At 37.7% G+C, this 23,480-nt stretch overlaps 2 long non-coding RNA genes across 6 annotated transcripts in view; one reads left to right on the top strand and one right to left on the bottom strand.

Moving 5' to 3' along the window:
* LOC140510478 (uncharacterized) overlaps positions 1-23,480 on the bottom strand; it is a 51,829-nt gene that overhangs the window by 18,871 nt on the left and 9,478 nt on the right. For all 5 annotated transcript variants that reach the window (XR_011969245.1, XR_011969248.1, XR_011969249.1 and 2 more), the window contains exons 2-3: positions 7,538-7,738; positions 4,451-4,669 (exon numbers count right to left, since the gene is read on the bottom strand). This is a non-coding gene — a long non-coding RNA (uncharacterized lncRNA). The remainder of the gene's footprint in view (positions 1-4,450; positions 4,670-7,537; positions 7,739-23,480) is intronic.
* LOC140510479 (uncharacterized) lies at positions 2,336-21,604 on the top strand. The gene is made up of 3 exons (XR_011969251.1): positions 2,336-2,541; positions 17,472-17,526; positions 21,243-21,604. It is a non-coding gene; the product is annotated as an uncharacterized lncRNA (long non-coding RNA).

Raw genomic sequence — 23,480 nt, 5'->3', positions numbered from 1 at the left:
TCTATACCCCATTACCTGTATTTCTCATTTCCTAGTAGCAAGAACAGTACTTGACAATTATTCCTAAAACTTTGAGTTCCAACTTCTCTTCCTCCCTCCCTCCCCACCCATTCCCTTTGGAAGGCAAGCAATTCAATATGGGCCATATCTGTGTAGTTTTGCAAATGACTTCCATAATAGTCGTGTTGTGTAAGACTAACTATATTTCCCTCCATCCTATCCTGCCTCCCATTGCTTCTATTCTCTCTTTGGGTCCTGTCCCTCCCCAAGAGTGTTAACTTCAAATTGCTCCCTCCTCCCATTGCCCTCCCTTCCATCCTCCCCCCCACCCTGCTTATCCCCTTCTCCCCCACTTTCCTGTATTGTAAGATAGGTTTTCATACCAAAATGAGTGTGCATTTTATTCTTTCCTTTAGTGAAATGTGATGAGAGTAAACTTCATGTTTTTCTCTCACCTCCCTTCTTTATCCCTCCACTAATAAGTCTTTTGCTTGCCTCTTTTATGAGAGGTAATTTGCCCCATTCCATTTCTCCCTTTCTCCTCCCAATATATTTCTCTCTCACTGCTTAATTTCATTTTTTAAAGATATGATCCCATCCTATTCAATTCACTCTGTACTCTCTGTCTCTGCGTGTGTGTGCACGCATGAGTTCATGTGTGTGTGTGTGTGTGTGTGTATGTGTGTGTGTGTGTGTGTGTGTGTGTGTGTGTAATCCCACCCAGTACCCAGATACTGAAAAGTTTCAAAAGTTACAAATACTGTCTTTCCATGTAGGAATGTAAACAGTTCAACTTTAGTAAGGCCCTTATGTCTTCTCTTTGCTGTTTACCTTTTCATGCTTCTCTTCATTCTTGTGTTTGAAAGTCAAATTTTCTTTTCAGCTCTGGTCTTTTCATCAAGAATGCTTGAAAGTCCTCTATTTCATTGAAAGACCAATTTTTCCCCTGAAGTATTATACTCAGTTTTGCTGGGTAGGTGATTCTTGGTTTTAGTCCTAGTTCCTTTGACTTCTGGAATATGATATTCCATGCCCTTTGATCCCTTAATGTAGAAGCTGCTAGATCTTGTGTTATCCTGATTGTATTTCCACAATACTTGAATTGTTTCTTTCTAGCTGCTTGCAATATTTTCTCCTTGACCAGGGAACTCTGGCATTTGGCCACAATGTTCCTAGGAGTTTCTCTTTTTGGATCTCTTTCAGGAGGTGATCGGTGGATTCCTTGAATACTTATTTTGCCCTCTGGTCCTAGAATCTCAGGGCAGTTTTCCTTGATAATTTCATGAAAGATGATGTCTAGGCTCTTTTTTTGATCATGGCTTTCACGTAGTCCCATAATTTTTAAATTGTCTCTCCTGGATCTGTTTTCCAGGTCAGTTATTTTTCCAATGAGATATTTCACATTATCTTGCATTTTTTCATTCTTTTGGTTTTGTTTTGTGATTTCTTGGTTTCTCATAAAGTCATTAGCCTCCATCTCTTCCATTCTAATTTTTAAAGAACTATTTTCTTCAGTGAGCTTTTGAACCTCCTTTTCCATTTGGCTAATTCTGCTTTTGAAAGCATTCTTCTCCTCATTGGCTCTTTGAACCTCTTTTGCCAATTGAGTTAGCCTATTTTTCAATGTGTTATTTTCTTCAGCATTTTTTTGGGTCTCCTTTAGCAAGGTGTTGACCTGCTTTTCATACTTTTCTTGCATCTCTCTCATTTCTTTTCCCAGTTTTTCCTCCACCTCTCTAACTTGATTTTCAAAATCCTTTTTGAGCTCTTCCATGGCCTGAGCCCATTGAATATTTACTTTGTATGTTTGGGATACAGAAGCCTTGATTTCTATGTCTTTACCTGATGATAAACATTGTTCTTCCTCTTCAGAAAGGATGGGAGGAGATATCTGTTCCCCAAGAAAGTAACCTTCTATGGTCTTATTTTTTTGCCCTTTTCTGGGCATTTTCCCAGCTAGTTACTTGACTTCTGAGTTTCCTCTCCACATCCATCTGGCCTCCAGTTCCACCCAGCTAGTGCTTGGGGTCTGAGATTCAAATGCTGTTTCCCAGCCTCAGGGCTTTCAGCTGGGGTGGGGCTGCTATTCAGTTCGAGATTAAATTCAGGTGCTTAGGTGGGGGCAGGGACACCACACAGGGCTCTGTTCCCTCAGGGGGTTTACAAGGAGACCTTTAACAATGGATCTGAGCTCCTGCTTGCTTTGGGAGCCCCTATCTGCTGCTGCCTCAGCTGCTGCCTCCCGAGTGGGCCTGAGTTATGGAGACACCTGGCTCCCCTCTCAGTGAGGTGAAAAGACCTTCTCACCAACCTTTGGTGCCTGTGGGTGGAGGAACCTGTGCTGCCGCTGCAGATTTGGTCCTTGAAGCCTGCTCGGATCTGCTCCCCTTGGTGCCATGCAGCCAAGGCAGGGCTGGACTCTGCTCCAGGTCCAGTGCATGACGGACCTTTCGTCAGATCTCTCTGGAATAGATATCTCCTCCACTCTGTTGTTCTGTGGCTTCTGCTGCTCCAGAATTCGTTGGGAGTTCTTCTTTACAGGTATTTTATGGGCTGTGGGTTAGGAGCTAGCATATGTGTATCTTTCTACTCTGCCATCTTGGCTCCTCCTCCCTGTATCATCTATCTTCTATCTATCTATCTATCTATATCTATCATTTGTCTCTATCATCTATCTATCTCTGTCTGTCCATCTATCTATCTATTTCTTCTGGAAGCTTTCTATTGCCTCTAGAATAATAATACCCAGAATTTACACAGTGCTATAAGGTTTACAAAGCACTGAAAATATGTTATCTCATTTGATCCTCACAACAGCCCTGATAGCTAGGTGCTAATATTTCCCCATTTGACAGAAACTGAGAGAGTTGAAGTGTTTTTCTCAGGGTCACACACCTAGCAAGTTTCTAAGGCAGGTTTTGAACTCAGATATTCCAAACTCTCAAGTCCTGTGCCCTTTCTCATTGCGTACCTAACTGACTCCATAAAATACAAACTCCATAGCTGGCATTAAAAACCCTTCACCATCTGTTTCTAGCCCATATTTCCAATCTTAGATCATACCATTCACCTCCACACACTCTCCATCGCAGTCAAGTAGTCTCTGCTTTTTCCTAAACTTGGAATTCTATCTTCCATCCAAGTGTGTTGCACAGGCTTTTCTAAGGAACTCCCTTCTTGTTTCTGCTTTCTGTAATTCTTGGCTTCCTTCAAAGCTCAGATCAGGTGTCATCTTTTCTGGGAAGTCTCCCTTTGTTCCTCTGGTTGTTCATCTTTTCTCCCTCCTCAAGTTACTTTATTTTTCAAATCACAAATTTAGAGTATCATGGAAGAGTGACACTCTATAGATGTCAAACACTAGGTCTACAGGCCACACAATATTCCCAAGAGCAGCCTGAGCAAGATTAAAATGCCATTGGGGAAATTCTTAACAAGTAAAACAATGAATAAGTAATAGACTCTAACAAAATACAATAAAACAAAAATAAGATTACATTTTAGAACTAAGTCAATATACACCTGGCAGCGATTCTTATGTATAGATTGGTGACTCCCATTTCTATCTGATATTGATACTACCACTTTAGTGGACAGAGAAATTAGGAAGTCCTGGGTTCAAATCTTGATTCAGACTCTTAAATGACCCTGAGCATATCATTTAATTTCTCTGGGTCTCAGATTCTCATCTGTAAAATGAGGGGGTGTGGGGTCAGACTAGATGGCCTTAAAGGTCCCTTTCAACTCTAAATCAATGGTCCTATGAGCTAGAATGGACCTTAGAGGTCATCCATTTTGACTCTTTTCATGTCAGTTCCTTTTTGGGGTCATTGGCTAGCCACTGCCAATTGACCCTCAATGAGTTGGAGACTGGCATTACAGCTTCATTCACTCAGAGTGAGACAAAGTCCACCAGCAAATGGAAGGGAGTATGTATCTCTTCCAATGTAGCTAGTCAGATACACCCAATTCATTACATGAAAGAGGAGACAGCTACTCATTAAAAGGCATGGCTATCACAGTTACAGAAGGAGAAGAAGAGAAGTGAACATCTCTGGAGCTATTAAAAGTGGAAAAAATACACAAGAGGAAGCCAGTTGGTCTAAACTGGTTCTGCAGAGCATGCTGGGGTCATCCTAGAAAAGGGTGAGCACAGAACAAAACAGAGTTGGTTCTATCAGCTCTTTATAGCCCACTCTTAACAATCTTCTTACAACACTCTCTCATTATACAGTTGAAGAAACAGAGGCCCAGAGATTTGTCCAGGATCACAGAAAATGACAAGCGGTAGAGCTGGACTTTAAACCCAGATTTTCTTACTCCAAATACAGACTTCTACCCATCCAGATGTATTTACTCTTTTATTAATGCCTTTTATTGCCCAGTTGACCTTCTGGTCTCTGCAGTTTATCCCTACCCTCCCATCCATACCTTAAATACACTCCATCCTCACCTCTATCTTTGGGATCTTAGGAACCGTTAAGGCTCAGTTCAAGTGAATCCTCCTTTATTGGTGGCTTGGAGTCCCAAGTGGCTAGAGCACCAGACTTGGTGTCAGAGAGACTGGAGTGTAAATCTTGCCTCTGTTGCTGGCTGTGTGAACATGGGTGACTCACTTAACCTCTTCTGGGCTCAATGTCTTCATCTGTACAATGGGGATAATAGTGCCTACCTTAAAAAAAAGGAGAGGATATATTTAAAGCATTTTGAAAACCTTAAGGCACAATAAAAAATGTCACCTAAAATTATCCTAGCTCAAATATTCCAGGATGAATCTGAGCCTGGTACTTGGATAGACACATAGGACCTGTTTTCCAAGCCACATCCTCTGGCATCACCTGCAAGAGTCCTGGTGACTCCCATGCCCTTCTGGGTCATCAGAATAGGACCAGGAGTTACTTAGTGTTTGGCTGAGTTAAACTGAAGATGTATCCTCCATAATGCCTAGTGAGGGGTTCTGAACAAAATGGGCGCCATGAATGGCCTCCAGAAGAAATGGATCACCAGACTTCCTTCATGCATTCGCTGCTCACATTGGGCTCTAGTTTATTGTCGCAGAATCATAGGACTGAACTGAAAGGGACCTTGGACTCTTCCATGGAAAATCATCAGTCAATCAAAGGGAATCTAATTAAGTGTTCAGTGTGTGCCAGGAACTGTGTTAAGTACCGACGGATACGAAAGAGGCAAAAAACTACATTCTCCTCCACTGGGGAGAAGGGTTTAATAAGCATTTATATACAGCCTACTATGTGCCAAGCACCATGGTAAGTGCTTTTTATTTTTACAAATATTAACTCACTCGGTCATATTTGTCATTATCAAATTTGTAATATTTGCAATAATAAGTTCCTCAAGGAACCTACATACTAATGGAAGGGATAATATGCAAATACCTAGGAATATGCAGAATAAAGTTACCTATCTACATATGCATATACCTGTAATAACTAGGTCTATCCAAGATGTTGGTATATCTTGGATGATATACATATATACCACATACATAATATGTATACCTACATATTATATTATATATAATATACATTTTACATATATACATATAGTGTATATAATTATATATAATATACAATAATATATTATGCATAATTATGTTATATATTACATATATAACCATATAATGTGTGTATATATATTATAGATATATAATATGCATATGTTACATATATAATGCATATATTATCTATCTGCTCTTTACGCATATACGCACAGAGTAGTTGTAAGGTAATCTCAGAGGAGAAGGCACTAACATGTGGGGGACAGGTAAAAGGCTGTTATAGAAGGGAAGATTTGAACTGAGACCCCTAACGGATATTTTCATGATTCTGTGTTCCTTCAGAGATCACAAAGCTCACAGGGTTAGTGCTGGAAGCGACCATAGAGATCACCTAATCCAACCCCCCTCATTATGTAAATCAAGAAACAGAAACAGAGAAAGAAGGAGTGAACTCTCCAGGGTTGCAGTTAAGTGTACAAGATATGAGACTTCTCAGGACCAGTTCTACCTAAGCCTTATGAGATCCTAGTAGAAATAATTATTAACCATACCTTGAACTGAATAAAAGCTAGTTATGATAAACATTTATCAAAGGCTTGCTTTGTGCAAAGCACTGAGGTACAAAGAGAGGCAGGCTCTTTACTGCTCTTGAGGACAGAGGTTCACATGGTAACAGGTAATATCTATTTCTGATATTGAACCATTGGACAGACAGGGACCACTACTGTATTTTTGTTTGCATCTGTATCTATATCTTTTAGCACAGTGGCTGACCAATAATGGAGGCATCTACATGGTACCTCAGCACATAGAATGCCAGGTCTGGAGTCAAGAAATCTCATCCTCCTGAGTTCAAATCCAGCCTCAGTCACTTACTAGCTGGGTGACCCTGGGCAAGTCACTTTACCCTGTTTGCCTTAGCTTCTTTATCTGTAAAATGAGCTGGAAAGGGAAATGGCAAACTACTCCGATATCTTTGCCAACAAAATCCCAAATGGGGTCACAAAGTTACTGAACAGTAACTGACATGCAACAAATATTTAAATGTTTGTCGCCTGCCTGCCAAGAACTTTGATGGCAAGAACTCTCTTTTCTAGGTCTTTGGGAACTGTGGGTGCTGAGGAGATGGGGGCTGCTGCAGCCGTAGAGGCAGCTGGCAGTCTCACTTCCACAAGGGTCTCATCATCAGGTGATGTCTTTGAGGCAGAGAGGGAAGGCTTGGTTAGAAGCAGGATTGATGCCCTGGGTGGTGGTTATAGTACATGCCTCCATGAACCCTGTTGCTTTAGCGAGGCTGGTTGGCATGCCCATAAGGTGGCAGCTGGTTGGCATTTGGTGGCAGGGATAGTAGGGCTCATTCTATACAAGAATTTCTCCTCTGGTGGATGGTTTGGGGTGTGCCTCGGAAGCAGGGCTGGTAGTTACGAAAGTTAGAGTATTCATAGTTCTAAAACTGATAGTATCAAGCTTGCTTGAGCGCAGACACCACAGCATACTCCCTCTACAAAATAGGCTAAGTCTCTGTCGAAACACACTGCAGAGAGCAACTCACTTCTTCCCTTAAGTTCTGGGGTTTAAGAAATGCAACAAAGGGGAGAAAATTCTCCACTCCTTCATGCTCATTGAGGGCGGCAGCAGGGGTTTTTTTCACTCCAGCCACTCCTATTCCCTTTATAAAGGCTTGATACTTAGAAACGTATTTGTGATGATGTAATCATGACATGGCATTTTGTTGAATTTTGCCCTACAAAGTCAATTAGATGAATGTTTCTGCCTTGTTGGACAGAAGCCTTTGTGCTGACCCTTGGCTTACTTCCCAAGGTCTGGATCTGCCCAGTTCCACCCCTGTTCCCCTTCGTTCCTTTCCCTCACCTAATCCCCCATGATTCTGGCACTCTTATCTAGGCTATGGGTAGGAACAAAACCAAGTTCCAGGTAGGTCTCGGACAGGTTAGGCACTGAATTGCCTGCACATCCTGCTGCCCCACAGCAATAGCTTATAAGTCACATCCATAGCCCTACCTTCAAAGATCCAGTTAAACTTGAAAATCTGAAATCCAGTAGCCCAGTGATTTAGATCCATCACATCCTGAGAGGAGAAGAGCCCAGTAGCCAATCCCTGCTTTTGGTTCAGCCCAGTCAACAATGGAATGGACCAGTTTTTGTTTTTCCAAATTCATTTTTATTTTCAAGTTAAAATTTTCTCCTTTCCACCCCTCTCACCTATTGAGAAAGTAAGAAAAACAAAACTTGTTACAAATGTTTAGTCAAGCAAAACATGACCTTTTTCTTTCTAATTAAGTCACTACCTAACACTTTAGAATGAGAAAAGCTTATAATGATAATATCCATTGAATAAGACACACATTTTTTGGACATGACCAATGTGAAAATTTATTTTGTTTTGCTATGCATATTTCTTACAAAGGTCTTTTTTTCTTTTCCTTTTTCCAATTTGGGGATAGGTGTGAGTGAAAGAGGAGTTAGGGAGAAGGTAGCTTCCAAAAAAGAGAAAAAAAGAAAATAGGGTCATTGAAGTTTTTTCTTTGTAACAAATATTTTATTTTCCCTAGTTACACATAAAAGCAATTTTTAACAATCTTTTTTGTTAAAAAAAAATTAATTCCAAATTCTCTCATTCCTCTTCCCTCTCCTTGAGAAGGCAAGCAATTTGATATAGGGTATATATGTGCAGTCATGTGAAACATATTTTCATATCAGTCATGCTATGAAAGAAAACACAAACCAAAAGAAAAGAAAATAAGAAAAATAAAGCTAAAAAATAAAATTCTTCAATCTGCATTCGGACTCTATCAGTTCTTGCTCTGGATGTGGATAACATTTTCCATCATGAGTCAATCAGAATTTTCTTGGATCATTGCATTGCTGAGAATAGCGAAGTCATTCACAGTTGATTATCACACAATACTGCTGTTACTGGGTACAATGTTCTCCTGGTTGCGCTCTTTTCATTTTACATCAGTTCATGTAAGCCTTTCTAGATTTTCTGAGAGCATCTTGCTTTTCATTTCTTAGAGCATAATAGTATTCCATCACAATCATATGTTGCAACTTGTTCAGCCTTTCCCCAATTGATTGGGCATCCCCTCAAATTCCAATTCTTCGCCATCCCAAAAGGAGTTGCTATAAATATTTTTGTACATATAGATCCTTTTCCTGTTTAAAAATCTCTTTTGGATATAGACCTAGTATTGCTGGATCAAAGGGTGATGAACAGTTTTATATTCCTTTGGACATAATTCCCAATTGCCTTCCAAAATGATTGAATCAGTTCACAACTCTACCAACAATGCATTAGCATCTCAATTTTCCCACATCCCCTCCAACATTTGTTGTTTTCCTTTTCTTCCACATTAGCCAGTCTGATAGTTATGAGGTAGTACCTCAGAGTTGTTTTAATTTGCATTGTCTAATCAATAGTGATTTAGAGCATTTTTCCATGTGACTACATATAGCTTTGCTTTCTTCATCTGAAAACTATCTGCCCATATCCTTTGACCAATTATCATTTGGGGAATGACTTATATTCTTATAAATTTAACTCAGTTCTCTAAATATTTGAGAAATGCTATTATTAGGGATACTTACTATAAAAAACTTTTCACAGTTATGATTACATGCATTTTCCTTCATCCTATTTTCCCCGTTTATCCCACTCTCTCTCTCTCCTTTCACCCTCAAAAGTGTTTTGCTTCCAACTATGCCTCCCCCAATCTTCCCTCCCTGCTATCAGTCATGTTCCCTTCTCTTATCTCCTTCCCCTTTTTTCTTGTAGGCTAAGATAGATTTCTATTATTCCTAAAATGCAGAAGAAAACAGAAGAAAGATTAAAAAGAATCACAGATAAGCAGGGCAACTTTGAACATTCTATGCTGAAATTTATTATATAATTAAAAAGAAAAGCAAGCTGTGCACAATAGAAATCTGCAGTTTCTTGTAAAGCCCTCAGTCCATTCTATTATATAAATACATACAAATATAAATGGAAATATCCAGTTTATTTGGTGTTAATGATGTTCAGAATTTTAAAAATATTTTAAAGAATTCTGTATTCAGAGGAGGGTGGGGAGGAAGGAAAGGAGGGAATTTGGAACTCAAAGTTTCAAAAAATTAATGTTAAAAATTGTTTTTACATGTAACTGGGGAAAGATAAAATACTAAATAAATAAAAAATGAAAAAAATAATTTTGTATTCATAAAATATTTTTATATATAAAGGCTCAAAATTTTCAGAACATTTTTTATATTGACTCTATTTAGAATTTTTTGTTGATAATAGAATTAGAAGACCTAGATGTGAATTTCAACTCTACAAGGATTTTAGAGTTTGAAAAAGCCTCAGAGCTCATCTAGTCTAACCCCTCCAATTCACAGCCAAGGAAACTGAGGCCCAGAGAAGCCTAATGACTTCTCCAAGGTCTTAAAAGTAGTAAGCAGCAGAATTCAATTTTGAACACAAATCTTCTGATTCCTAACTCTGGGCCTTTTCCACTGAGTTACCCAGCATCCTTGTCTTGCCGTATGCATATTACTTCTGTTTTCTAATCCCGAGTCTTATCATCTGGTTTAAAAGGATGAACTGGGCTCCATGATCTCTATGGACCTCTCTAGCTTTAGGTCCTATGTTCCTAAAGAAAGGTTGGAAATTATTGTACTACTTTTCCCACAGAGCCTCTGCTGCCTCATCCTGACCACACCCTCCCTGCTAAACACCTGTAGACACTCTTGGAATGGAAATTTCCAAAAAGCTTATGGGTCTTTCATCAAAAGATGTCAGGAGTGGAAAATGTGATAATTATTCACCTGTGTTAAAGACTCACCCCTTGACTACAGTTACGAACAGAGAAGAATTTACTCCCATTAATTCAACGGGATCACACTGACTCCCTAGATTTTTGTGTAGGGCAGGATATCACTCATTGTCTTTGGTGAATCAATAATCAGTATAATAATAAATATTTGTTATATATACTATAGTAGTATAATAAAAATAATAGTTTCATTTAACTGAAATGAAATATAATATAAACTGTATAATAAACATTACATGTTTGTTACTATGAATATATTGTATTTATAGATTTTATATTGAGAACTCTATTGTATATTTATATGTTTAGAAATATATTATGTAAATAATATGCTTGTAATACATGTTGAGAGATCTTATATAAATGTTTATATTTAGAGATATGTAAATATATTTATAAAATGTAAATGTTTGTAATATATATTTAGAGATCTTATATAAATGTTTATATTTAGAGATATGTAAATATATTTATAAAATGTAAATGTTTGTAATATATATTTAGAGATCTTATATAAATGTTTATATTTAGACATGTAAATATATTTATAAAATATATTTGTAGAAAATCTATTTAGAAATATATTATGTAGATAATATATGTATATAAATATATTTAAAAATATATTATTTAAATAATATATACATAAGTACATCACAATTATATATAAATAGAATAAATATTATCATAAATATTATTAAAGATGTGTTAAAGATATGTGACTATTAGGCAAGGAAGAATATTTGTGCAATCAGTGATCCATGGATGATTCTTAAAAATAATCATATTTATTGTAGGAAGGTAATATTGTACATTAAAAAGAGAATTAGGTTGGAAGTCAAAAGATGTGGGTTCACATCTCTCCTTGGCAAGGGTCTCCAGAGGGTGACTGATGGCTCCTCCCCTTGGGTTTCTCTGGATCCACATTAATTGTATGTGAGTGTTTTGGATGGGGGGCTATCCCCAATATTACATCAGAGATAACATCCTCACAATTGCATTTATTCTAAAGAAGAATGGGAGAATGAGCTACATGAAGACTTGGTGGGTTCTGCCTCCTTGCAATCTTTAAGTAGAGGTTGGACAACCCCTTGTTGACTTTTTCATAATGGGGCTTCCTTTCGTTTATAGGTTGGACTAAATGGTCACAACTGTCACTTCCATCTCTCCAATTCTATGATTCTTTGCTATCCTTCTTCCACTTATCCATTGGGGAATAGCTGTTGGCTTTATATCTAACTCTCAGTTCCAAGTCCATTTGCATAAGACTTTTCTTGTTGGTACAGACCGATTACTCAATGCATCAAGCCTGAGTGACAAATATATGTCAAATCCCTATATGTAGTGGTTATGGAGCTTTTGTCAGGGATATTTGAGAGCACAGGTTTTCCCCCACTGCACAGCTTATCTTCTTTTTTTTATTACCTTCATATAAAAGCTGTTTAATTTTATGTAACTCAAACTGTCCATTCTGTCTTTTATGATCACCTCTCTCTCTTTTGAAAGATGTATCTCCTTCTGTTCCCCTCCCCTTTTCTCTTCTGCACTATCACTTTTGACTGTTTGTTTGCAACTTTAAAGACATGGCTCAAAGGAAATGAGTGAAGAAGAAAAATAGTCATTATAAATACAGGGAGCTAGTTTCCAAATTAGTTGTCATCCTAGACCCTACATTCACGACTTGAGGGATTATATTAGAAGAGACCATGTCTTACACATTTCATGTGAGGATTGATTGAAGATCTAGGGATGTTTAATAAGGAGAATAGATAATTTAAGCAAGAGGAATTCGATTTATTTTGCTTGGCCATAAAGCATAAGAGCAATTGATGGCATCATCATAAATACCTATTGATTATTAATTTATTAATAGATATAATCATCGACCCAGTAATATCACTTCTCCCCAAGAGATCATAAAAATGGGAAAAGGTCCCACATGTAAAAAATATTTATAGCAATTCTCTTTGTGGTGGCCAAAAACTGGAAATCAAGAGGATGCCCATTAATTGGGGAATGGCTGAATAAATTGTGGTATTTGAATGTAATAAAATACTATTGTGCTATAAGAAATGATGAACAGGAAGACTTCAGAGAGGCCTGGAAAGACTTATATGAACTGATGTTGAGTGAAAGAAGCAGAACCAGGAGAACTTTGTACACAGCAACAACTACAGTGTTGTTGTTTTTCTGGTAGACTTAGTACTTCATTGCAATGCAAGGACTTAAAAAATTCCCAGTGGCTTCTTGAGGCAAAATGTGGAATTCGATCGCAGAATGAAGCAGACCATTGTTTTGTTTTGTTTTGTTTTATGATTTCTCCCATTCATTTTAATTCTATGAAACATGATTAAGGTGAAAATGTATGTAATATGAGTGTATGTGTAGAACTTAAATAAAATTGTATGCTGCCTCAGGGAGGGATTGGTGAAGGAGGGAGAAAGGAGGAGGAGGGAGGAGTAAAAATTTAAGGTATATGGAAGTGATTGTGGAACACTGAAAACACATAAAATAATTTAATTAAAATAAATGAATATACTCATCATTATCATTGATGATGATAGACATCTATATGATGCTGTAAGTTTAGCAAAGTGCTTCACTACGTTATCTCATCTACGCCTCATGACAACTGTGTGAGGTAGGTGCTTTACATTTTACAGGTGAGGAAACTGAGGCTCCCGGAGATTGAGTGCTTTGATGCAACTCCAAAGTGTCTTGGATGGAATTCAAACTCATCTCTCTTCTGATTCTCCAGAGAAGCAAATATTGGCTCAATGTCAGGGGAAAAAACTTCTGGATAATTAAAGCTTTCTAAAAGTAGAACTGCCAGAGGAGGTCATGGGTTCCCTCCTCACTGGAAGTTTTCAAGAAGAGGCTGGATTGGTCTTTGTCAGCAATACCATAGAAGGGATTCTTCTAGGCGGTACAACAGTTAGAAGCCAGGAAGACCTGAATTCAAATTCAGCCTCAGATACTTAATAGTTCCTCATGTGTAAAGGGAGGACAGTAATAACAGCTACTTCACAAGGTTGTTGTGAGGATTCAATAAGATAACATTTATAAAGTGCTTTGCAAACCTATTTTGTTTCTCAAGTATTTATTTCTCCTGGAAGCATTTCTTAAGGACCTCCTATATGGCAAACACTATAATGGGCCCTAGGAAAGAGACAAAGTTTAATTAAAACACAAACCCTACCATCTTTGGGCTTATAGTGTAGTAAGGAGATAACACATAACTGTAACGCACACATATAAATCAATCAATAGTCATTAATTAAGAATCTACTAAGAGTCAAGCACTCTGTGCTAGGCACTTGAAGCACAAAAAAACCCCATAGTCCCTACCCTCAAGAAGTTGATATTCCAATACAGGAAATAACATGTACATGTATATGTGTATATATACAAACATATGTGTGTGTAAATATATATTTATGTATTTTTGTGTAGTTTTTTTTTCTGGGAAGACTATTAGCTGGTGAAATCAGGAAAGACTTTATGTACAAAGTGATGCTTGAACTGAATTTTAAAAGAAACAAGGGAATTCTTAGAAGCAGAGGTGATGAGAGAATTCATTTTAGGTTTGGAGGGGATAGACAACATAAAGGCGTGAAGACAGAAGAAGAGGTGTAACTTTTAAGGAACAGCATGGAGGACAATCTGACTGGGCAGCAAAGAGTGGGAAAGAGAGTAATGTATAATTTGATTAGAAAGGTACATTTTAGACACATTGTGAAAGGCTTTAAAAGCCAAATAGAGAAGTTTATATTTTATCCAAAAGTGAAAAGAAATGTTATAGCTTATAGAGTGGGAAAGTACAATGGTTAGAGCTGGCTTTGGGAAAACCATTTTGGCACCTGTATGGAGGACGGATTGATGTGATGCAATAAGAATGCAGATAGTCATGCAAGTTCTTTAAGATCAGTTCTATTGATAAAACCATATGCATTCCTCATTCCAAACCATTTGACTGAGTCAAAGACTTGGCAGTCAGAATTTTTTTTCCTGGCTCATCAATAACAAGGTTGCTCAGGGGGAAGGAGCTGTCTGCCTGTAGAAATAGGTGTCAGGTCACATGTAAACAAGGTTTGCTCCACCGTGCAAATAGCTGGGCTGTACATGGGGAGAAGTGAGCTAGAAGAAAAGGAAGTGGTCTGGAGAGAGCTGAGGCATGTTTCCATTCTTATGGCCCTTGGTTTTACAGACTGTCTAAAAATGGCTGTTGGTGAGCCGTTGGTGGGGGTCTGCTCCCCTGAGTTATGATTTCTGGCATGGGGAGGAAGCAAGGCCATCAGGTGATGCTTATTCATCCATCTTAATTAAGAGCAAACTCAATTGAGAAAGGCCAGAGTGATATATGTATGGTAAGATAAATCACGTACCTGAAGGGATGATAGACTAGAGCCTTTCGACAAGCTATGGACTGAGACACAGAGGTGTGTTCAGAGAGTTGTAATGAATGGGTGGCTCTATGAATCATGAGCAACATTTCTTTCATTGTCTCATTAAAAATAAATGGCATCCTCAGGTGAGGGGCCTAGGCTGCTGAGAGTCGCCTAGAAAACTCCTTATGCTGCAGTAGGTAAAGAGAAAGCATTACAAAATAAGAATTTTTTTATTAATCCAGAGCAATGGTTGACCTAGCTCATATAGATGTTGTGAAGGTTTTTATCACATACTTAATCTGTGCCAAGAAAGAGGAAACCAGAGGTTAGCTGAAAATTTAGGAAAGAGACAAATATCTTTCCAAATGTTAAGAATTTTCCTAACTAGGGTCTCTGTGCTTTAGTGACAGTATTCATAACTTTTTGTTTGCTATAAACTCCACACTATAGCTGAGAGAGGGACTGTGTATATTTGATCTATATTGCCCTAGGCTAAAGGAAAGCCAATAGTTGTAACTGAGTGTGACTGATAAAATCAGAGAGCAGGGGTCAGGAGAAGAGGGATTAAAGAAAAGATAGGACCCTAACCCCTAATCCCGCCCCCTCAAGCTGAGATTACTGGAGTTGTGAAGTATTCCACTTTGCCATTTTTTCAAAGGAGAGAAAGGAGAAAGTATTGTTTGGTTAGTTCCACAGTTCATAGGTAGACCCACCTAGTGTTACGTAGAGATGCAGGAATTGAGGTTCCAGAAGGATAATATGGCCTACCCAAGGACCAAACTCAGGTCCCCGACTCCAAATCCAATGTTCCTTCTGCTATACCACACAGACTACTCTAGGGGAAGAAATGAACTCCTTGTAGGTGGGAAAGCAAAAGATGTGTTCATATGAGAGGGGAGAGAATGCTGCATTAGGTAGAGAGCAAACTGGAATAAAGGTTCCTTTGAGGAAGCAGAAATCATAGGTCTGAAAGGTAGGTTGAAGATCAGTCATGGAGTCCTTTGAATGCCAGGTGAAAGATATTTCCAAATGACCATAAATTTGGTGTCATATGGACAAAACTGACCAGTTCATTTCTTCTTGATCACAGACAAAGGAGGCCCCAAGGAACTGGTGAGAAAGGGTAGGGAAGAATGGGGAGTCGTGGCTTGCTCAGTGCAAAGGCATTGTGAATCTTCAGTTAGCTGACTGAGCAAAGGCTCCCAAGGAACCTCTCTTAGGGACAGCTACCATTGTCACTTGAAAATCCTGTTAATTTAACTCTCTTGGCCAAGATGTGGCTTTGCCCCCATGGGTTCCCTGGCCACTATCTGACTACATGTTGGAGTGTTCTTACTAATATTTCTAGTTCTGGCTCTGTAACCTCTTGCTTGGTCAGGCTGAATTTGGACTGATCCTATTAGTGTTCTCTCTTCTCAAATTCTATTTGTTGTACCGTCTAGTAGAGCTTAGCTTCTTTGATTTTGCTTTTGTACCCCAAGAATTAAGTGAAGCACCATTGACATAGGAGGTGCTTAATACCCATCTGTTGCATTGAATTGCTAGTGTTGGAAATGTCAATCTGTAGTCTGCAAAGCTTTACCTTTTTTAAATGAATTTTTATTGATGTTTTCTGTTTCTCACTATAGTTATCCTACTTATCCCTCCTTCTGCCTCTCCCAGAGATCCATTGTATATAACAAACAGTAATTTTTAGAGGAGAAACAAGTCAGAACAACTGATCAACACATTGAAAAAGTTTGAAAACAAGTACACTGTATAACACTCGTGGGTCTCCCACCTTCCCAAAAGGGTAGGTTGGGGTTGTCTTCTCATATCTCTTCATAGGAGTCCTGCTGGATCTTTGCAGTTTTGTTGTAATTACTTTTGATTGGGGGTGGGGGTGGGGGATGTCATTTTCCCCACATACATCATTGTAGTGACTGTGTCTGTTGTTTTCTTTGGCTTTGCTTACTTGACTGCATCAGTTCATATAGTTCTTCCCATGCTTCTCTGTATTCATCACACACATCATTTTTTACAGCACAGTAACATTCTATTACATCCACATGCCACAACTTATTTATCCTTTTCCCAATTGATGGGCATCTACTTTGTTTCCAGTTCTTAGCTATCACAAAAAGTGCTGCTACAAACATTTTTGTGCATATGAGACCTTTCTTCTTATCAATAGTTTCCTTGGGGTCAAAAGATATGGACATGTTAGTTATTTATTTGTAAAATTCAAAATTGCTTTTCAAATGGATTGTATTGTTTCATAGTTCTACCAATAACACATTAGTGTGCTTGCTTTTCCACCACTCTTCGAACATTGATTATTGCTAGTTTTTGTCATTTTCTCCAATTTGCAGGGTGTGAGATGAAACTTCAGGGTGTTTGGATTTGAATTTCTTTTTATTAGTGATATGGAGCATTCTTTCATGTGGTTTTGAATACCTTGTGGTTCTTTTTTGGAGAACTATTCATATCCTTTGACCATTAATCTCTTGGGGAATGGCTTTTAGTTATATATAGATGTAGTATTATATCTTAGAATACAAAAGAAGCTAGATACAATGATTTTCCCCTATTTGATTCCCTCATTTTTTATTCTAAGCACATTAAGTTTGACTTAATTTGACTTTTCAATTAAATTGACTTCAGACAATGAATTAATTTTGTTAAATTAAATTCACTTAAATTGACTTAAGTGACTTCAATTCCAAATAACCAAAGTCACCTATTTATCTTTTTTAGTTGCCTCTGTCTCTTCTTTGGCCAAGAATACATCTTTTACCCACAGCTGTGAGAGGTATGTGATCTGTTTCTCTTTTCTTTGATAGTATGATATTTGTGTATCCATTTAGAATGTATTGTGGAATATGATGTAACATTGGCCTAAGTCTAATTTCTTCCAGACTGCTTTCCAGTTTTCCCCTTTCCAGCTTCTATCAAATGGGGAGTTTTTCTCAAGGTAATTTATGTTTTCCACTTTATCAAACATGGGAGTTATTGAGTTCTATTGTTTCTGAATCTTCCTTGTCTAGTCTGTTCCATGACTCTCTATATCTATGCTTTAACCAATAGCAGATGGTTTTGATGACTGCTGCTTTATAATACAGTCTAAGGTCTAGAAGTGCTATTTCCCTTTCCTCCTTGCTTCTTTTCATAATTTCCCTTAATATGCTAGATCTTTTTTCTAAAGTAATTTTATTATTATTATTTTATCAAGGTCTGCAAAGCATCCCCTTGGTAACTTGATCAGTATAGCATTAAAAGTATAAATTAATTTTAGTAGTGTTGTCATTTTTACTACATTGGCTCAGCCTAGCCATGAACACTGTATATTTCTAAAACCTGTTAAAGTTCTTGATCTCTTTAAGGAACATTTTGTAGTTGAATTTATATAGATCTTTTGTGTATTTGGGAGGTTGATCCCCAGACATTTTATGCATTTTGGAGTTATTTGGAATGTGATTTCCCTTTCTGTTATTGTTTCTTGTGTTTTGTTATTATTATATTGAAATGCTATTGATTTTTTAAGGATTTATTTTGGAACCTGCAACTTTGCTGAAATTATTGTCTCAATTAGCATCTTTGCTTATTCTCCAGGATTTTCCAAGTCAACCATCATATTGTCATAAACAAGAATAATTTTATCTCCTCTTTACCTGTCTTTATTCCTTTATTTCCCTTCTCTTGTCTTATTGCTAGTATTTTCAGAATTATATTGATTAATAGTTGGGAGTGTGGGTGTTCTTGTTTCAAAGCTTTATTTGAAAAGATTCTATTGTATCTCCACTGCATATTATGCTAGCTTTTAGTTTTAGAGGGATGTTTTTTATGATATTAAAAAAGTTCCCTCTAGCCTATACTTTGTAGGACTCTTGATATGTTGTCCTTTGTCAAAAGTTTTTTTTTTTCTAGCATCTATTGAGATGATCATACAGTTTGGGATGTTTTGGTCTTTAATATAATATATTATGTTGTTTTCTTACTGTTAGACCATGTTTGCATCCCTGGTATAAATCCCAGTTAATCATAATGAATGAATGATTTCTCAGATGAATCACTATAATCTGTTTAATAGAATTGTGTTTAACATTTGTTGAGTCAATGCTTTCTTTCTATGTTTTTTCTTTCACTGTTTATTTGTCACACAAAAGGATTCTAGTAGGATGTTTTCTTTCTCAATTTTTGAGAATAATTTGTGAAGCATGAGTATTAGCTGTTCCTTTTGCCTTTCTCTTTGAATTATTTTTTAGTGTATACTTGGTGACAATCTCAACAAAAACAAACAAAAAGAGGGGGTAACTAATAAATCCGGATACAAACAAATCATATAATCAGAAAATTTTACACTCAAAAGAATAATACTTTGACAAAATAATAGCGATTGACTTTTCTCCCTTTCTAATACTTTCCATCAATTGCTGTCATTCAGTCATTTTAGTTGAGTCCAACTCTTCATGACCTCATTTGGGGTTTTCTTGGCCAAGATACTGGAGTGGTTTGTCATTTTCTTCTCCAACTAGTTTTACAGATAAGGAGACTGAGACAAATGGGGTTAGGTGACTTGCCCAGAGTCACACAGCTGATTCATATTCACCAAACTCACAAGAGACTGATTTAGAACCCAGAATTCCACTTGCCTAATTTTTAATAGACAACCTACTTACTGTAGATTGGTGGGATAAACAGTGCTTGTTCTCATGGGACGCTCCCTCCTGGTAGGTAGGTTTACTAGGGAGACTAAATTATAGGTTGTTTAATGAGCACAGAATTTGTTCAAATGCAACTAGATGTTCCTAAGTGTAACTTCCATCCAGTCATAATAGCTGGATGAATTGATCTCCAGGTATGTTTCTGTGCACATAAGAGTGCTGGTTACCTAAAAATGAGTATCACTTCCCTGCCCAAAGGTTTGTTACATTTCATTCTTCTTAAACTACTGTTTTTTCAATATTTTTATTTAGTCACCAAAACTTACAACACTTGTTCATGACAGATATGTTATAGGTTCTAAGCTTACATATTCCATTATTCTCACATAAATTGCACTTTAATGTCTTCCTAAGGAGATCTTAGGAAATATCTGAGGCCTCTTGCCCCTTAGATTCAAGAAACACCTGTGCCATCAATCACAAGTTTTCCAAGTATTTTTTGTTAGTCTCGATTTCTGACCCTGTACTTCAATTCTGATGTTATTTAGTCCCTATAATCCCCGATATGAGCAGTACCAGATCTCAGACCATACTAGAAGGCAGCAATCATCAAAACAATTTGGCACTGGAGAAAGAGGTTGACCAGGGAAAAGATCCACAGAAGAAAATGAACACAGTGGCCTAGTGTTTGATAAATCAAATGAAACCAGTGACTGGGGCAACAACTCATTATTCAACAAAAGATGCCGAGAAAACTGGAAAGCAATATGACTGTAATGAGTAATAAACCAACATCTCATGCTATATGCCAAGATAAGTTCCAAATGGGTACATAAATTAGATCTAAAGGGTCACATCATAAACAAATTAGAGGAACAGGGGAAAGAAAACGCCTGTTAGATCTATTGATAGAAGAGTTTATGACCAAACAGGAGATAGGATCACAGAAGGTAAAATGGACAATTGATTACATAAAATAAAAAAGCTTTTGTGTGTTCACACACACATACACACAATAATGCAGCTAAGAAAAGCAGGGAAATTGAAAAATATTTTTGCAGTAAGTTTCTCTGATAAAGGTCTCATTTCTAGGATATATAGAGAACTGATTCAATTCAATAAGAATAAGATTTGTTCCCAGTTGATAAATGATCGAAGGATATAGAACAGGCAGTTTTCAGAGGAAGAAATCCAAGCTGTCAATAGTCACATGAAATAATGCTGTAAATTACTAATAATTAGATAAATGAAAATTAAAACAAATCTGAGTGAGATTCTACCTCACACCCCTCAGATTGGCTAAGTTGAAAAAAAAGGAAAATGACAAATGGTAGCGAGGCTGTAGGAAAACAGGCAAACAAATGCACTGTTGATGAATCTATGAACTGGTTCCACCATTCTGAAAGCAATTTGGAGCTATGCCCAAAGGGTTATTAAATATATCCTTGACCCAGAAATACCATTACTAGTGCTGTATGTATGAAAATATTTGTTGTAGCTCTTTTTGTGACCATCTTTGTCTCATGTCATGAATTACATCATATGACTAGCAAAATTGTACACACATGCTCATCCACTTGCTGGGTGGGCTGTGTCTCACTCTTCATGAATAAAGCTGCAGTGCCCATCTCCATCGCACTGTGGGTTAATTGGCAGTGGCTAGCCAATGAACCCAAAAGGAACTCATGTGAAAGGAATCAGAGTGGGCAACCTCAAAGACCTCTTCCAGCTCATGGTACTATTTATTTAGATCTGCAAAAGTTCACCACTGAATAACCTCCAAACTTCAGAATTATAATCTGCTCTATGTCCACAAAACAAAATGTTTTTCAAGGCCATCTAAACTGACCCCTTCGTTTTATAGATAAGGATCTGAGACCTAGGGATCAGGATCACCCAAGAGTCTGAATCAAGATTTGAACCCAGGATTTCCTGATTATCCATTATACTGGTGGTATCAAAATAAAATAGAAATGGAAGCCACTAAGCCATCCATAAAGATCCCTGCCAGGTACATATTGACTTAGTTTTAAAATGTAATATTACATTTGTTTTGTTGTATTTTTGGCTAAATATTTGTTACAGATTGTTAAATATTTCCCAAATGCATTTCAGTCTAGTTTGGGCTGCTCTCAGGATAGCACATGACTTGCAGACCTTGGGTCTGAACCGTGTGCTCTGTTTCTTGTTGCTCTAAGTCTGTGATTCTAAGGATAAATTTGAGGATCGAGAGGACAATCTGGGGAGGCTTCCTGGGGGACATGACACCTGTGCGGGGCCTTGAAGGAAGCTCAGAATTCTGGAAAGCAGAGATGAGGAGGGAGGTCTTCTGAAGTCTTTTTGAGAGAGTCTCAAATTCGCACCTTCCTTTCTGGGTCATCCAACATCTCTGTCTCAAGGGGAAATATTAACAGTCTCTTGCTTCAATACCATTGTTTTTTTGTAGCAACCACATCATGGAAAAAACACTTCAATGGATTCTATCTGGCGCCATCTTTATGTAATATCTCTTTAGTTTGTTTACAGTGGGACTGCTCCAAAGGTGATCTCAGTATTCTTGGGTTCTTGGTCATCTTTAATTGCGGAGGACTTTCATCTACCTTCTTTGTCCTTTTCTCTTAGCTTTCCTATCCTAAGGAAACGTACATCCTGCTAATAGGAAGGTAGACAATTTTTCTCCAAAATGTCCTCTGATACAAACTTGAAAAACCAAGGCTCTGGTGAGCTGGTATGAGACACAGCATTTCAATGTAGTGTGATTTCCCTAAATCTAATTTCTCTTTTCAAATCTTGTGTGGGCAGAGACCAGGCCAACAGCCCAACATAAATTATAACAATTGCACAGTATGACAGCTTAGCAAGACAGGGCATGTTTCAAATACTACTGGGGCTCCCATAAAACTGGATCTGTTTGAAGATAATAGGGGATACTTACTAAACAAATGGCAACTAATTGGCAGGCAAAGATAAAATCCAAAACCAAATGCAAAAGTTCACCACTGAGGAACCTCTTAACCTTGGAATTATAATCTGCTCTATACCCACAAAGTGTTTTTCATCAGATGAAAAGAGTTTTTGTAAGCATTAGCTCGTTAAACTTTACAATGCCATGAGAAATGGATCATATGATGAGGCATCTCTGTGCCCTGGCCCCTATCCTATCCCCATGGTAGCTTCTCATCATGCTCCTTTAGGGAATGCCTAGACCTCAGGCAAAATATTCAAACAGGTTAAGTCACCTTTGATCTTGTCCTTTTGTACTATTTTTCTCTTCTCCCCTCCATCTATCCTTAATAAATCTAAGGTGCTTCCATTTTAATGCAGGGTTTTTAAAAGGGCAAAGTCCAACTCCTAACCAGTTCTAGCTATTAGAACATATGCTTGTGGGCAAGTCACATAAACGTTTTGAGCCTCAGTTTCTTCACCTGTAAAATAGGGCTAATAACATTTTATTCTCTAGCACTTCAAAGTGACAACCCTTCCAATATCTGAAGGTAGCTATGACTTCCTTCCCATGTCTTCTCTTCCCCAGTTTCTTCAACCAATATTCACATGACATGATCTAGAAGCCTTTTATACTAGTTGTTCTCATCTTGACGCTCCAATTAAGATTCCATCTAAAGAGTGGCACCCTTATCTGAACACAATATTCTGGAGACCGTCTGACAAAAGTAGAGTCCAGCACAATGCCAACCTTCCTGGCTCTGTGCCACATATCTCTCCATGCATCTTTAGCTTTCTTGGGCTTCAGATTATACTACAGATTCCTATTGATCTTGCAGTCCACTAAAACCTCTAGATCTTTTTCAGACAAAGTACTGCCTAGCCATGCCTCCCCCATCTCTTACCTGGGATGTTGAGTTTTGGATACTTATCTCTATGATGTTTCATCTCTTTTGGTTTGGCCTAAAGTTCTATTCCATCAGGAGCTTTTTGAATCCATATGTCATCTAGGCCTTTGTCCAAGTCACAAATGTTAACAAAAATGTTAAGTGGCACAGAATTTTTCTGCCTATTATCTATGTTTCAGAGTATTCTCTATGTCCTGGAGCAGCCAAGGTCTCCTAAGTGGATGATAAATTCAAACTTTGAGTTCAAACAG

Source organism: Notamacropus eugenii, chromosome 6, assembly GCF_028372415.1.
Source record: "Notamacropus eugenii isolate mMacEug1 chromosome 6, mMacEug1.pri_v2, whole genome shotgun sequence".
Classification (NCBI taxonomy): domain Eukaryota; kingdom Metazoa; phylum Chordata; class Mammalia; order Diprotodontia; family Macropodidae; genus Notamacropus; species Notamacropus eugenii.
This window is presented reverse-complemented; position numbering and strand designations above follow the sequence as displayed.